Raw genomic sequence first — 16,517 nt, forward strand, 5'->3', positions numbered from 1 at the left:
TTTGAAAGCGATAATAAAGGAAAGAATATGATATGAAATTGGTAGAAGATGATACATTCAGAAATTTTAAAAAATCGAGGACGATATTATAGAAAGAGTGAGTCATAAATTGAAATAAAATAAATAATAAAGAAACATAGAGGAAAAGAGAATGTGGAAAAAAAAGATGAATAGAGAAAGAGAAAAGAGACGTTCAAAGTGGTTGAGAGAAATAAGATTGAGTATTTAAATCAATGTGATCTAAATATGTTTTAAAGTTAATATTGAATTGATGACGGAAAAAAAAGAAAAAAAACAGTGAATAATGATGTAGTGGATACTCAGACTATTCAATTTAATGCTTACCTTTTATGACTTTTTTTATTGGAATTAAATTAATAAAGTTATTGAATTTGAAATTTGTTTTTATTTTAATTAATAAATATGAAAATAAAAAATAAATATAATGTCTGAAATGCAATATAATTTCAAGTAAGTTATATCGTATAATATATTATATTTTAAATATTAAATTAAATTATAAACTAACTTAGTTAATTTTTAATTGTCAGCGCTTGTAGCTCAGTGGATAGAGCGTCTGTTTCCTAAGCAGAAAGTCATAGGTTCGACCCCTATCTAGTGCGATAACGGTTTTGTTCTGAAAAAATTAAATAATTGCCTAACATAAATCAAAATTATACAATATATTTTCACGTAAATGGTTTATTTTATTCTTTCATATATTTTTATATAAAAAAAAGGTTAAAACAATAAAAAAACTATTAAGTTCCTTAAGCAAGGAATTACACCTGCCGGGTGGGACTTCTATCAAGCCTAAGACATGAATTTGAATATAGTCTCTTAGGCTAGACTTCAGTCGTACCTCTTTGGCGAGATTCATATGTTGGATCCTACCTAAAAAATTAGGTAATTGCCTAACATAAATCAAAATTATACAATATATTTTCACGTAAATGGTTTATTTTATTCTTTCATATATTTTTATATAAAAAAAGGTTAAAAGAATAAAAAAAACTATTAAGTTCCTTAAGCAAGGAATTACACCTGCCGGGTGGGACTTCTATCAAGCCTAAGACATGAATTTGAACATAGTCTCTTAGGCTAGACTTCAGTCGTACCTCTTGGGCGAGATTCATATGTTGGATCCTGCCTGAGGAAACTCCAAGCCCCTTGGACAAGGAGCTTAGATAACCTGTTTGATGGGAACTCTTAGTCCCACAGGTGAAATTATATTGAGCCTGGTTGAAGAGACTATATGTCCCTAACGTGAGGATTTGGACCTCTCGAGCAAAGTGTATTTTAAGCCCTCAAACAAGTCTCTGAACTAAGTCTCTTAAGCTAGAATTTAGTCGCGCCTCTTAGGCAAGATTCATATGTCAGATTCCGCCCGAGGAAACTCTAAATCCATTAGTCGAGAAGTTTTAATTTCCTGCTTGATGAGAACTCTTAGTCCCATAGGAAAATTTAGATTGAGAATGGATGAAGAGACATTAAGTCCTTCATGCAAGACGTTAGACCTCTTGTGCGGGACTTCTATCAAGCCCTCAAACGAAACTTTAAACTAAGTCTCTTTATACTAGATTTCATTTGCTCCTCTTGGGAGATTCATATGTTGGATCATGCCTAAGTAATCTCTAAGTCCCTTAGAAGAGGAGTTTAAATACCCTGTTTTATGGGAACTCTTGTTCCTACTTGTGAAGTTAAATTGATCCGGGCTGACGAGACTATTAGTTCCTCGAGCGGGGCGTTGGACCTCTCGGATAGGACTTCTATCAAGGCCTCATACAAGACTTTGAACTAAGTTCTTAAGGTAGACTTTAGTCGCGTCTCCTAGGGGAGATTTCATAAAGGTTGTCATTAACAACATGTTGTCTATATTATCTTTCCCTCGTAACAACCTTCAAAATCATAAAATTATCCTTTTCATCATCGTTGCTGATAAGATCATTCAAGAGAGAAAGAAAAAGATATATTTGAAAGCGATAATAAAGGAAAGAATATGATATGAAATTGGTAGAAGATGATACACTCAAAAATTTTAAAAAATCGAGGACGATATTATAGAAAGAGTGAGTCATAAATTGAAATAAAATAAATAATAAAGAAACATAGAGGAAAAGAGAATGTGGAAAAAAAAGATGAATAGAGAAAGAGAAAAGAGACGTTCAAGGTGGTTGAGAGAAATAAGATTGAGTATTTAAATCAATGTGATCTAAATATGTTTTAAAGTTAATATTGAATTGATGACGGGAAAAAAAGAAAAAAAAAACAGTGAATAATGATGTAGTGGATACTCAGACTATTCAATTTAATGCTTACCTTTTATGACTTTTTTTATTGGAATTAAATTAATAAAGTTATTGAATTTGAAATCTGTTTTTATTTTAATTAATAAATATGAAAATAAAAAATAAATATAATGTTTGAAATGCAATATAATTTCAAGTAAGTTATATCGTATAATATATTATATTTTAAATTGTCAGCGCTTGTAGCTCAGTGGATAGAGCGTCTGTTTCCTAAGCAGAAAGTCATAGGTTCGACCCCTATCTAGTGCGATAACGGTTTTGTTCTGAAAAAATTAAATAATTGCCTAACATAAATCAAAATTATACAATATATTTTCACGTAAATGGTTTATTTTATTCTTTCATATATTTTTATATAAAAAAAAGGTTAAAACAATAAAAAAACTATTAAGTTCCTTAAGCAAGGAATTACACCTGCCGGGTGGGACTTCTATCAAGCCTAAGACATGAATTTGAATATAGTCTCTTAGGCTAGACTTCAGTCGTACCTCTTTGGCGAGATTCATATGTTGGATCCTACCTAAAAAATTAGGTAATTGCCTAACATAAATCAAAATTATACAATATATTTTCACGTAAATGGTTTATTTTATTCTTTCATATATTTTTATATAAAAAAAGGTTAAAAGAATAAAAAAAACTATTAAGTTCCTTAAGCAAGGAATTACACCTGCCGGGTGGGACTTCTATCAAGCCTAAGACATGAATTTGAACATAGTCTCTTAGGCTAGACTTCAGTCGTACCTCTTGGGCGAGATTCATATGTTGGATCCTGCCTGAGGAAACTCCAAGCCCCTTGGACAAGGAGGTTAGATAACCTGTTTGATGGGAACTCTTAGTCCCACAGGTGAAATTATATTGAGCCTGGTTGAAGAGACTATATGTCCCTAACGTGAGGATTTGGACCTCTCGAGCAAAGTGTATTTTAAGCCCTCAAACAAGTCTCTGAACTAAGTCTCTTAAGCTAGAATTTAGTCGCGCCTCTTAGGCAAGATTCATATGTCAGATTCCGCCCGAGGAAACTCTAAATCCATTAGTCGAGAAGTTTTAATTTCCTGCTTGATGAGAACTCTTAGTCCCATAGGAAAATTTAGATTGAGAATGGATGAAGAGACATTAAGTCCTTCATGCAAGACGTTAGACCTCTTGTGCGGGACTTCTATCAAGCCCTCAAACGAAACTTTAAACTAAGTCTCTTATACTAGATTTCATTTGCTCCTCTTGGGAGATTCATATGTTGGATCATGCCTAAGTAATCTCTAAGTCCCTTAGAAGAGGAGTTTAAATACCCTGTTTTATGGGAACTCTTGTTCCTACTTGTGAAGTTAAATTGATCCGGGCTGACGAGACTATTAGTTCCTCAAGCGGGGCGTTGGACCTCTCGGATAGGACTTCTATCAAGGCCTCATACAAGACTTTGAACTAAGTTCTTAAGGTAGACTTTAGTCGCGTCTCCTAGGGGAGATTTCATAAAGGTTGTCATTCACAACATGTTGTCTATATTATCTTTCCCTCGTAACAACCTTCAAAATCATAAAATTATCCTTTTCATCATCGTTGCTGATAAGATCATTCAAGAGAGAAAGAAAAAGATATATTTGAAAGCGATAATAAAGGAAAGAATATGATATGAAATTGGTAGAAGATGATACACTCAAAAATTTTAAAAAATCGAGGACGATATTATAGAAAGAGTGAGTCATAAATTGAAATAAAATAAATAATAAAGAAACATAAAGGAAAAGAGAATGTGGAAAAAAAAGATGAATAGAGAAAGAGAAAAGAGACGTTCAAGGTGGTTGAGAGAAATAAGATTGAGTATTTAAATCAATGTGATCTAAATATGTTTTAAAGTTAATATTGAATTGATGACGGGAAAAAAAGAAAAAAAAAACAGTGAATAATGATGTAGTGGATACTCAGACTATTCAATTTAATGCTTACCTTTTATGACTTTTTTTATTGGAATTAAATTAATAAAGTTATTGAATTTGAAATCTGTTTTTATTTTAATTAATAAATATGAAAATAAAAAATAAATATAATGTTTGAAATGCAATATAATTTCAAGTAAGTTATATCGTATAATATATTATATTTTAAATATTAAATTAAATTATAAACTAACTTAGTTAATTTTTATTTGTCAGCGCTTGTAGCTCAGTGGATAGAGCGTCTGTTTCCTAAGCAGAAAGTCATAGGTTCGACCCCTATCTAGTGCGATAACGGTTTTGTTCTGAAAAAATTAAATAATTGCCTAACATAAATCAAAATTATACAATATATTTTCACGTAAATGGTTTATTTTATTCTTTCATATATTTTTATATAAAAAAAAGGTTAAAACAATAAAAAAACTATTAAGTTCCTTAAGCAAGGAATTACACCTGCCGGGTGGGACTTCTATCAAGCCTAAGACATGAATTTGAATATAGTCTCTTAGGCTAGACTTCAGTCGTACCTCTTTGGCGAGATTCATATGTTGGATCCTGCCTAAAAAATTAGGTAATTGCCTAACATAAATCAAATATATACAATATATTTTCACGTAAATGGTTTATTTTATTCTTTCATATATTTTTATATAAAAAAAGGTTAAAAGAATAAAAAAAACTATTAAGTTCCTTAAGCAAGGAATTACACCTGTCGGGTGGGACTTCTATCAAGCCTAAGACATGAATTTGAACATAGTCTCTTAGGCTAGACTTCAGTCGTACCTCTTGGGCGAGATTCATATGTTGGATCCTGCCTGAGGAAACTCCAAGTCCCTTGGACAAGGAGGTTAGATAACCTGTTTGATGGGAACTCTTAGTCCCACAGGTGAAATTATATTGAGCCTGGTTGAAGAGACTATAAGTCCCTAACGCGAGGATTTGGACCTCTCGAGCAAAGTGTATTTTAAACCCTCAAACAAGTCTCTGAACTAAGTCTCTTAAGCTAGAATTTAGTCGCGCCTCTTAGGCAAGATTCATATGTCAGATTCCGCCCGAGGAAACTCTAAATCCATTAGGCGAGAAGTTTTAATTTCCTGCTTGATGAGAACTCTTAGTCCCATAGGAAAATTTAGATTGAGAATGGATGAAGAGACATTAAGTCCTTCATGCAAGGCGTTAGACCTCTTGTGCGGGACTTCTATCAAGCCCTCAAACGAAACTTTAAACTAAGTCTCTTATGCTAGATTTCATTTGCTCCTCTTGGGAGATTCATATGTTGGATCATGCCTAAGTAATCTCTAAGTCCCTTAGAAGAGGAGTTTAAATACCCTGTTTTATGGGAACTCTTATTCCTACTTGTGAAGTTAAATTGATCCGGGCTGACGAGACTATTAGTTCCTCAAGCGAGGCGTTGGACCTCTCGGATAGGACTTCTATCAAGGCCTCATACAAGACTTTGAACTAAGTTCTTAAGGTAGACTTTAGTCGCGTCTCCTAGGCGAGATTTCATAAAGGTTGTCATTAACAAAATGTTGTCTATATTATCTTTCCCTCGTAACAAACTTCAAAATCATAAAATTATCCTTTTCATCATCGTTGCTGATAAGATCATTTAAGAGAGAAAGAAAAAGATATATTTGAAAGCGATAATAAAGGAAAGAATATGATATGAAATTGGTAGAAGATGATACACTCAGAAATTTTAAAAAATCGAGGACGATATTATAGAAAGAGTGAGTCATAAATTGAAATAAAATAAATAATAAAGAAACATAGAGGAAAAGAGAATGTGGAAAAAAAAGATGAATAGAGAAAGAGAAAAGAGACGCACAAAGTGGTTGAGAGAAATAAGATTGAGTATTTAAATCAATGTGATCTAAATATGTTTTAAAGTTAATATTGAATTGATGACGGAAAAAAAAGAAAAAAAAAGTGAATAATGATGTAGTGGATACTCAGACTATTCAATTTAATGCTTACCTTTTATCACTTTTTTTATTGGAATTAAATTAATAAAGTTATTGAATTTGAAATCTGTTTTTATTTTAATTAATAAATATGAAAATAAATGATAAATATAATGTTTGAAATGCAATATAATTTCAAGTAAGTTATATTGTAAAATATATTATGTTTTAAATAATAAATTAAATTATAAACTAACTTAGTTAATTTTTTTTTGTCAGCGCTTGTAGCTCAGTGGATAGAGCGTCTGTTTCCTAAGAAGAAAGTCATAGGTTCGACCCCTATCTAGCGCGATAACGGTTTTGTTCTGAAAAAATTAAATAATTGCCTAACATAAATCAAATTTATACAATATATTTTCACGTAAATGGTTTATTTTATTCTTTCATAAATTTTTATATAAAAAAAGGTTAAAAGAATAAAAAAAATGATCCTCAAACGAGACTTTGTACAAAGTCTCTTAAGCTAGACTTTAGTCGCGCCTCTTTGGCTTGATTCATATTTTGGATTCTGCCATAGAAAACTCCAAGTACGTCAGCAGAGGAGTTTAGATAGTCTGCTTTATGGGAGCTCTTAGTCCCACATGCAAAGTTATAATGAGCATGGCTGAAAAAACTATTAAGTTCCTTAAGCAAGGAATTACACCTGCCGGGTGGGACTTCTATCAAGCCTAAGACATGAATTTGAACATAGTCTCTTAGGCTAGACTTCAGTCGTACCTCTTGGACGAGATTCATATGTTGGATCCTGCCTGAGGAAACTCCAAGTCCCTTGGACAAGGAGGTTAGATAACCTATTTGATGGGAACTCTTAGTCCCACAGGTGAAATTATATTGAGCCTGGTTGAAGAGACTATAAGCCCCTAACACAAGGATTTGGACCTCTCGAGAAAAGTGTATTTTAAGCCCTTAAACATGTCTCTGAACTAAGTCTCTTAAGCTAGAATTTAGTCGCGCCTCTTAGGCAAGATTCATATGTCAGATTCCGCCCGAGGAAACTCTAAATCCATTAGGCGAGAAGTTTTAATTTCCTGCTTGATGAGAACTCTTAGTCCTATAGGAAAATTTAGATTGAGAATGGATGAAGAGACATTAAGTCCTTCATGCAAGGCGTTAGACCTCTTGTGCGGGACTTCTATCAAGCCCTCAAACGAAACTTTAAACTAAGTTTCTTATGCTAGATTTGATTTGCTCCTCTTGGGAGATTCATATGTTGGATCCTGCCTAAGTAATCTCTAAGTCCCTTAGAAGAGGAGTTTAAAACTCTTATTCCTACTTGTGAAGTTAAATTGATTCGGGCTGACGAGACTATTAGTTCCTCAAGCGAGGCGTTGGACCTCTCGGATAGGACTTCTATCAAGGCCTCATACAAGACTTTGATCTAAGTTCTTAAGGAAGACTTTAGTCTCGTCTCCTAGGCGAGATTTCATAAAGGTTGTCATTAACAAAATGTTGTCTATATTATCTTTCCCTCGTAACAAACTTCAAAATCATAAAATTATCCTTTTCATCATCGTTGCTGATAAGATCATTTAAGAGAGAAAGAAAAAGATATATTTGAAAGCGATAATAAAGGAAAGAATATGATATGAAATTGGTAGAAGATGATACACTCAGAAATTTTAAAAAATCGAGGACGATATTATAGAAGGAGTGAGTCATAAATTGAAATAAAATAAATAATAAAGAAACATAGAGGAAAAGAGAATGTGGGAAAAAAAAGATGAATAGAGAAAGAGAAAAGAGACGTTCAAAGTGGTTGAGAGAAATAAATTGAGTATTTAAATCAATGTGATCTAAATATGTTTTAAAGTTAATATTGAATTGATAACGGAAAAAAAAGAAGAAAAAAAAGTGAATAATGATGTAGTGGATACTCAGACTATTCAATTTAATGCTTACCTTTTATGACTTTTTTTATTGGAATTAAATTAATAAAGTTATTGAATTTGAAATTTGTTTTTATTTTAATTAATAAATATGAAAATAAATGATAAATATAATGTTTGAAATGCAATATAATTTCAAGTTATATCGTAAAATATATTATGTTTTAAATATTAAATTAAATTATAAACTAACTTAGTTAATTTTCTTTTGTTAGCGCTTGTAGCTCAGTGGATAGAGCGTCTGTTTCCTAAGCAGAAAGTCATAGGTTCGACCCCTATCTAGCGCGATAACGGTTTTATTCTAAAAAAATTAAATAATTGCCTAACATAAATCAAAATTATACAATATATTTTCACGTAAATGGTTTATTTTATTCTTTCATATATTTTTATATAAAAAAGGTTAAAAGAATAAAAAAAAATGATCCTCAAACGAGACTTTGTACAAAGTCTCTTAAGCTAGACTTTAGTCGCGCCTCTTTGGCTTGATTCATATTTTGGATTTTGCCATAGAAAACTCCAAGTACGTCAGCAGAGGAGTTTAGATAGTCTGCTTTATGAGAGCTCTTATTCCCACATGCAAAGTTATAATGAGCATGGCTGAAAAAACTATTAAGTTCCTTAAGCAAGGAATTACACCTGCCGGGTGGGACTTCTATCAAGCCTAAGACATGAATTTGAACATAGTCTCTTAGGCTAGACTTCAGTCGTACCTCTTGGGCGAGATTCATATGTTGGATCCTGCCTGAGGAAACTCCAAGTCCCTTGGACAAGGAGGTTAGATAACCTGTTTGATGGGAACTCTTAGTCCCACAGGTGAAATTATATTGAGCCTGGTTGAAGAGACTACAAGTCCCTAACGCGAGGATTTGGACCTCTCGAACAAAGTGTATTTTAAGCCCTCAAACAAGTCTCTGAACTAAGTCTCTTAAGCTAGAATTTAGTCGTGCCTCTTAGGCAAGATTCATATGTCAGATTCCGCCCGAGGAAACTCTAAATCCATTAGGCGAGAAGTTTTAATTTCCTGCTTGATGAGAACTCTTAGTCCCATAGGAAAATTTAGATTGAGAATGGATGAAGAGACATTAAGTCCTTCATGCAAGGCGTTAGACCTCTTGTGCGGGACTTCTATCAAGCCCTCAAACGAAACTTTAAACTAAGTTTCTTATGCTAGATTTGATTTGCTCCTCTTGGGAGATTCATATGTTGGATCCTGCCTAAGTAATCTCTAAGTCCCTTAGAAGAGGAGTTTAAATATCCTGTTTTATGGGAACTCTTATTCCTACTTGTGAAGTTAAATTGATTCGGGCTGACGAGACTATTAGTTCCTCAAGCGAGGCGTTGGACCTCTCGGATAGGACTTCTATCAAGGCCTCATACAAGACTTTGATCTAAGTTCTTAAGGAAGACTTTAGTCGCGTCTCCTAGGCGAGATTTCATAAAGGTTGTCATTAACAAAATGTTGTCTATATTATCTTTCCCTCGTAATAAACTTCAAAGTCATAAAATTATCCTTTTCATCATCGTTGCTGATAAGATCATTTAAGAGAGAAAGAAAAAGATATATTTGAAAGCGATAATAAAGGAAAGAATATGATATGAAATTGGTAGAAGATGATACACTCAGAAATTTTAAAAAATCGAGGACGATATTATAGAAGGAGTGAGTCATAAATTGAAATAAAATAAATAATAAAGAAACATAGAGGAAAAGAGAATGTGGGAAAAAAAGATAAATAGAGAAAGAGAAAAGAGACGTTCAAAGTGGTTGAGAGAAATAAGATTGAGTATTTAAATCAATGTGATCTAAATATGTTTTAAAGTTAATATTGAATTGATAACGGAAAAAAAAGAAGAAAAAAAAGTGAATAATGATGTAGTGGATACTCAGACTATTCAATTTAATGCTTACCTTTTATGACTTTTTTTCTTGGAATTAAATTAATAAAGTTATTGAATTTGAAATTTGTTTTTATTTTAATTAATAAATATGAAAATAAATGATAAATATAATGTTTGAAATGCAATATAATTTCAAGTTATATCGTAAAATATATTATGTTTTAAATATTAAATTAAATTATAAACTAACTTAGTTAATTTTTTTTTGTCAGTGCTTGTAGCTCAGTGGATAGAGCGTCTGTTTCCTAAGCAGAAAGTCATAGGTTCGACCCCTATCTAGCGCGATAACGGTTTTATTCTGAAAAAATTAAATAATTGCCTAACATAAATCAAAATTATACAATATATTTTCACGTAAATGGTTTATTTTATTCTTTCATATATTTTTATATAAAAAAGGTTAAAAGAATAAAAAAAAATGATCCTCAAACGAGACTTTGTACAAAGTCTCTTAAGCTAGACTTTAGTCGCGCCTCTTTGGCTTGATTCATATTTTGGATTTTGCCATAGAAAACTCCAAGTACGTCAGCAGAGGAGTTTAGATAGTCTGCTTTATGAGAGCTCTTATTCCCACATGCAAAGTTATAATGAGCATGGCTGAAAAAACTATTAAGTTCCTTAAGCAAGGAATTACACCTGCCGGGTGGGACTTCTATCAAGCCTAAGACATGAATTTGAACATAGTCTCTTAGGCTAGACTTCAGTCGTACCTCTTGGGCGAGATTCATATGTTGGATCCTGCCTGAGGAAACTCCAAGTCCCTTGGACAAGGAGGTTAGATAACCTGTTTGATGGGAACTCTTAGTCCCACAGGTGAAATTATATTGAGCCTGGTTGAAGAGACTACAAGTCCCTAACGCGAGGATTTGGACCTCTCGAACAAAGTGTATTTTAAGCCCTCAAACAAGTCTCTGAACTAAGTCTCTTAAGCTAGAATTTAGTCGTGCCTCTTAGGCAAGATTCATATGTCAGATTCCGCCCGAGGAAACTCTAAATCCATTAGGCGAGAAGTTTTAATTTCCTGCTTGATGAGAACTCTTAGTCCCATAGGAAAATTTAGATTGAGAATGGATGAAGAGACATTAAGTCCTTCATGCAAGGCGTTAGACCTCTTGTGCGGGACTTCTATCAAGCCCTCAAACGAAACTTTAAACTAAGTTTCTTATGCTAGATTTGATTTGCTCCTCTTGGGAGATTCATATGTTGGATCCTGCCTAAGTAATCTCTAAGTCCCTTAGAAGAGGAGTTTAAATATCCTGTTTTATGGGAACTCTTATTCCTACTTGTGAAGTTAAATTGATTCGGGCTGACGAGACTATTAGTTCCTCAAGCGAGGCGTTGGACCTCTCGGATAGGACTTCTATCAAGGCCTCATACAAGACTTTGATCTAAGTTCTTAAGGAAGACTTTAGTCGCGTCTCCTAGGCGAGATTTCATAAAGGTTGTCATTAACAAAATGTTGTCTATATTATCTTTCCCTCGTAATAAACTTCAAAGTCATAAAATTATCCTTTTCATCATCGTTGCTGATAAGATCATTTAAGAGAGAAAGAAAAAGATATATTTGAAAGCGATAATAAAGGAAAGAATATGATATGAAATTGGTAGAAGATGATACACTCAGAAATTTTAAAAATCGAGGACGATATTATAGAAGGAGTGAGTCATAAATTGAAATAAAATAAATAATAAAGAAACATAGAGGAAAAGAGAATGTGGGAAAAAAGATAAATAGAGAAAGAGAAAAGAGACGTTCAAAGTGGTTGAGAGAAATAAGATTGAGTATTTAAATCAATGTGATCTAAATATGTTTTAAAGTTAATATTGAATTGATAACGGAAAAAAAAGAAGAAAAAAAAGTGAATAATGATGTAGTGGATACTCAGACTATTCAATTTAATGCTTACCTTTTATGACTTTTTTTCTTGGAATTAAATTAATAAAGTTATTGAATTTGAAATTTGTTTTTATTTTAATTAATAAATATGAAAATAAATGATAAATATAATGTTTGAAATGCAATATAATTTCAAGTTATATCGTAAAATATATTATGTTTTAAATATTAAATTAAATTATAAACTAACTTAGTTAATTTTTTTTTGTCAGCGCTTGTAGCTCAGTGGATAGAGCGTCTGTTTCCTAAGCAGAAAGTCATAGGTTCGACCCCTATCTAGCGCGATAACGGTTTTATTCTGAAAAAATTAAATAATTGCCTAATATAAATCAAAATTATACAATATATTTTCACGTAAATGGTTTATTTTATTCTTTCATATATTTTTATATAAAAAAGGTTAAAAGAATAAAAAAAAATGATCCTCAAACGAGACTTTGTACAAAGTCTCTTAAGCTAGACTTTAGTCGCGCCTCTTTGGCTTGATTCATATTTTGGATTTTGCCATAGAAAACTCCAAGTACGTCAGCAGAGGAGTTTAGATAGTCTGCTTCATGAGAGCTCTTATTCCCACATGCAAAGTTATAATGAGCATGGCTGAAAAAACTATTAAGTTCCTTAAGCAAGGAATTACACCTGCCGGGTGGGACTTCTATCAAGCCTAAGACATGAATTTGAACATAGTCTCTTAGGCTAGACTTCAGTCGTACCTCTTGGGCGAGATTCATATGTTGGATCCTGCCTGAGGAAACTCCAAGTCCCTTGGACAAGGAGGTTAGATAACCTGTTTGATGGGAACTCTTAGTCCCACAGGTGAAATTATATTGAGCCTGGTTGAAGAGACTACAAGTCCCTAACGCGAGGATTTGGACCTCTCGAACAAAGTGTATTTTAAGCCCTCAAACAAGTCTCTGAACTAAGTCTCTTAAGCTAGAATTTAGTCGTGCCTCTTAGGCAAGATTCATATGTCAGATTCCGCCCGAGGAAACTCTAAATCCATTAGGCGAGAAGTTTTAATTTCCTGCTTGATGAGAACTCTTAGTCCCATAGGAAAATTTAGATTGAGAATGGATGAAGAGACATTAAGTCCTTCATGCAAGGCGTTAGACCTCTTGTGCGGGACTTCTATCAAGCCCTCAAACGAAACTTTAAACTAAGTTTCTTATGCTAGATTTGATTTGCTCCTCTTGGGAGATTCATATGTTGGATCCTGCCTAAGTAATCTCTAAGTCCCTTAGAAGAGGAGTTTAAATATCCTGTTTTATGGGAACTCTTATTCCTACTTGTGAAGTTAAATTGATTCGGGCTGACGAGACTATTAGTTCCTCAAGCGAGGCGTTGGACCTCTCGGATAGGACTTCTATCAAGGCCTCATACAAGACTTTGATCTAAGTTCTTAAGGAAGACTTTAGTCGCGTCTCCTAGGCGAGATTTCATAAAGGTTGTCATTAACAAAATGTTGTCTATATTATCTTTCCCTCGTAATAAACTTCAAAGTCATAAAATTATCCTTTTCATCATCGTTGCTGATAAGATCATTTAAGAGAGAAAGAAAAAGATATATTTGAAAGCGATAATAAAGGAAAGAATATGATATGAAATTGGTAGAAGATGATACACTCAGAAATTTTAAAAAATCGAGGACGATATTATAGAAGGAGTGAGTCATAAATTGAAATAAAATAAATAATAAAGAAACATAGAGGAAAAGAGAATGTGGGAAAAAAAGATAAATAGAGAAAGAGAAAAGAGACGTTCAAAGTGGTTGAGAGAAATAAGATTGAGTATTTAAATCAATGTGATCTAAATATGTTTTAAAGTTAATATTGAATTGATAACGGAAAAAAAAGAAGAAAAAAAAGTGAATAATGATGTAGTGGATACTCAGACTATTCAATTTAATGCTTACCTTTTATGACTTTTTTTCTTGGAATTAAATTAATAAAGTTATTGAATTTGAAATTTGTTTTTATTTTAATTAATAAATATGAAAATAAATGATAAATATAATGTTTGAAATGCAATATAATTTCAAGTTATATCGTAAAATATATTATGTTTTAAATATTAAATTAAATTATAAACTAACTTAGTTAATTTTTTTTTGTCAGCGCTTGTAGCTCAGTGGATAGAGCATCTGTTTCCTAAGCAGAAAGTCATAGGTTCGACCCCTATCTAGCGCGATAACGGTTTTATTATGAAAAAACTAAATAATTGCCTAACATAAATCAAAATTATACAATATATTTTCACGTAAATGGTTTATTTTATTCTTTCATATATTTTTATATAAAAAAGGTTAAAAGAATAAAAAAAAATGATCCTCAAACGAGACTTTGTACAAAGTCTCTTAAGCTAGACTTTAGTCGCGCCTCTTTGGCTTGATTCATATTTTGGATTTTGCCATAGAAAACTCCAAGTACGTCAGCAGAGGAGTTTAGATAGTCTGCTTTATGAGAGCTCTTATTCCCACATGCAAAGTTATAATGAGCATGGCTGAAAAAACTATTAAGTTCCTTAAGCAAGGAATTACACCTGCCGGGTGGGACTTCTATCAAGCCTAAGACATGAATTTGAACATAGTCTCTTAGGCTAGACTTCAGTCGTACCTCTTGGGCGAGATTCATATGTTGGATCCTGCCTGAGGAAACTCCAAGTCCCTTGGACAAGGAGGTTAGATAACCTGTTTGATGGGAACTCTTAGTCCCACAGGTGAAATTATATTGAGCCTGGTTGAAGAGACTACAAGTCCCTAACGCGAGGATTTGGACCTCTCGAGCAAAGTGTATTTTAAGCCCTCAAACAAGTCTCTGAACTAAGTCTCTTAAGCTAGAATTTAGTCGCGCCTCTTAGGCAAGATTCATTTGTCAGATTCCGCCTGAGGAAACTATAAATCCATTAGGCCAGAAGTTTTAATTTCCTGTTTGATGAGAACTCTTAGCCGTATAGGAAAATTTAGATTGAGAATGGATGAAGAGACATTAAGTCCTTCATGCAAGGCGTTAGACCTCTTGTGCGGGACTTCTATCAAACCCTCAAACGAAACTTTAAACTAAGTCTCTTATGCTAGTTTCATTTGCTCCTCTTGGGAGATTCATATGTTGGATCCTGCCTAAGTAATCTCTAAGTCCCTTAGAAGAGGAGTTTAAATATCCTGTTTTATGGGAACTCTTATTCCTACTTGTGAAGTTAAATTGATTCGGGCTGATGAGACTATTAGTTCCTCAAGCGAGGCGTTGGACCTCTCGGATAGGACTTCTATCAAGGCCTCATACAAGACTTTGATCTAAGTTCTTAAGGAAGACTTTAGTCGCGTCTCCTAGGCGAGATTTCATAAAGGCTGTCATTAACAAAATGTTGTCCATATTATCTTTCCCTCGTAACAAACTTCAAAATCATAAAATTATCCTTTTCATCATCGTTGCTGATAAGATCATTTAAGAGAGAAAGAAAAAGATATATTTGAAAGCGATAATAAAGGAAAGAATATGATATGTAATTGGTAGAAGATGATACAGTCATAAATTTTAAAAAATCGAGGACGATATTATAGAAAGAGTGAGTCATAAATTGAAATAAAATAAATAATAAAGAAACATAGAGGAAAAGAGAATGTGGAAAAAAAAGATGAATAGAGAAAGAGAAAAGAGACGTTCAAAGTGGTTGAGAGAAATAAGATTGAGTATTTAAATCAATGTGATCTAAATTTGTTTTAAAGTTAATATTGAATTGATGACGGAAAAAAAAGAAAAAAAAAAGTGAATAATGATGTAGTGGATACTCAGACTATTCAATTTAATGCTTAACTTTTATGACTTTTTTTATTGGAATTAAATTAATAAAGTTATTGAATTTGAAATCTGTTTTTTTTTTAATTAATAAATATGAAAATAAATAATAAATATAATGTTTGAAATGCAATATAATTTCAAGTAAGTTATATCGTAAAATATATTATGTTTTAAATAATAAATTAAATTATAAACTAACTTAGTTAATTTTTTTTTTGTCAGCGCCTGTAGCTCAGTGGATAGAGCGTCTGTTTCCTAAGCAGAAAGTCATAGGTTCGACCCCTATCTAGCGCGATAACGGTTTTGTTCTGAAAAAATTAAATAATTGCCTAACATAAATCAAAATTATACAATATATTTTCACGTAAATAGTTTATTTTATTCTTTCATATATTTTTATATAAAAAAAGGTTAAAAGAATAAAAAAAAATGATCCTCAAACGAGACTTTGTACAAAGTCTCTTAAGCTAGACTTTAGTCGCGCCTCTTTGGCTTGATTCATATTTTTGATTTTGCCATAGAAAACTCCAAGTACGTCAGCAGAGGAGTTTAGATAGTCTGCTTTATGGGAGCTCTTATTCCCACATGCAAAGTTATAATGAGCATGGCTGAGAAAACTATTAAGTTCCTTAAGCAAGGAATTACACCTACCGGGTGGGACTTCTATCAAGCCTAAGACATGAGTTTAAACATAGTCTCTTAGGCTAGACTTCAGTCGTACCTCTTGGGCGAGATTCATATGTTGGATCCTGCCTGAGGAAACTCCAAGTCCCTTGGACAAGGAGGTTAGATAACCTGTTTGATGGGAACTCTTAGTCCCATAGGTGAAAT

The 16,517-nt window shown here is 32.7% G+C and overlaps 9 non-coding genes across 9 annotated transcripts; all 9 read left to right on the plus strand.

Annotated features, from left to right (window-relative positions):
* Positions 1–550: 550 nt before the first annotated feature.
* Positions 551–623, plus strand: TRNAR-CCU (transfer RNA arginine (anticodon CCU)). Its single transcript has one exon. It is a non-coding gene; the product is annotated as a tRNA-Arg (tRNA).
* Positions 624–2,485: 1,862 nt separating this feature from the next.
* TRNAR-CCU (transfer RNA arginine (anticodon CCU)) lies at positions 2,486–2,558 on the plus strand. Its single transcript has one exon. It is a non-coding gene; the product is annotated as a tRNA-Arg (tRNA).
* Positions 2,559–4,458: 1,900 nt separating this feature from the next.
* Positions 4,459–4,531, plus strand: TRNAR-CCU (transfer RNA arginine (anticodon CCU)). Its single transcript has one exon. It is a non-coding gene; the product is annotated as a tRNA-Arg (tRNA).
* A 1,897-nt stretch (positions 4,532–6,428) lies between these two features.
* TRNAR-CCU (transfer RNA arginine (anticodon CCU)) lies at positions 6,429–6,501 on the plus strand. The gene has a single exon. It is a non-coding gene; the product is annotated as a tRNA-Arg (tRNA).
* A 1,809-nt stretch (positions 6,502–8,310) lies between these two features.
* Positions 8,311–8,383, plus strand: TRNAR-CCU (transfer RNA arginine (anticodon CCU)). Its single transcript has one exon. It is a non-coding gene; the product is annotated as a tRNA-Arg (tRNA).
* Positions 8,384–10,209: 1,826 nt separating this feature from the next.
* On the plus strand, positions 10,210–10,282 carry TRNAR-CCU (transfer RNA arginine (anticodon CCU)). Its single transcript has one exon. It is a non-coding gene; the product is annotated as a tRNA-Arg (tRNA).
* A 1,824-nt stretch (positions 10,283–12,106) lies between these two features.
* Positions 12,107–12,179, plus strand: TRNAR-CCU (transfer RNA arginine (anticodon CCU)). The gene has a single exon. It is a non-coding gene; the product is annotated as a tRNA-Arg (tRNA).
* A 1,826-nt stretch (positions 12,180–14,005) lies between these two features.
* Positions 14,006–14,078, plus strand: TRNAR-CCU (transfer RNA arginine (anticodon CCU)). The gene has a single exon. It is a non-coding gene; the product is annotated as a tRNA-Arg (tRNA).
* A 1,829-nt stretch (positions 14,079–15,907) lies between these two features.
* On the plus strand, positions 15,908–15,980 carry TRNAR-CCU (transfer RNA arginine (anticodon CCU)). The gene has a single exon. It is a non-coding gene; the product is annotated as a tRNA-Arg (tRNA).
* Positions 15,981–16,517: the final 537 nt, after the last annotated feature.

Source organism: Lathyrus oleraceus, chromosome 3, assembly GCF_024323335.1.
Source record: "Lathyrus oleraceus cultivar Zhongwan6 chromosome 3, CAAS_Psat_ZW6_1.0, whole genome shotgun sequence".
NCBI lineage: Eukaryota > Viridiplantae > Streptophyta > Magnoliopsida > Fabales > Fabaceae > Lathyrus > Lathyrus oleraceus.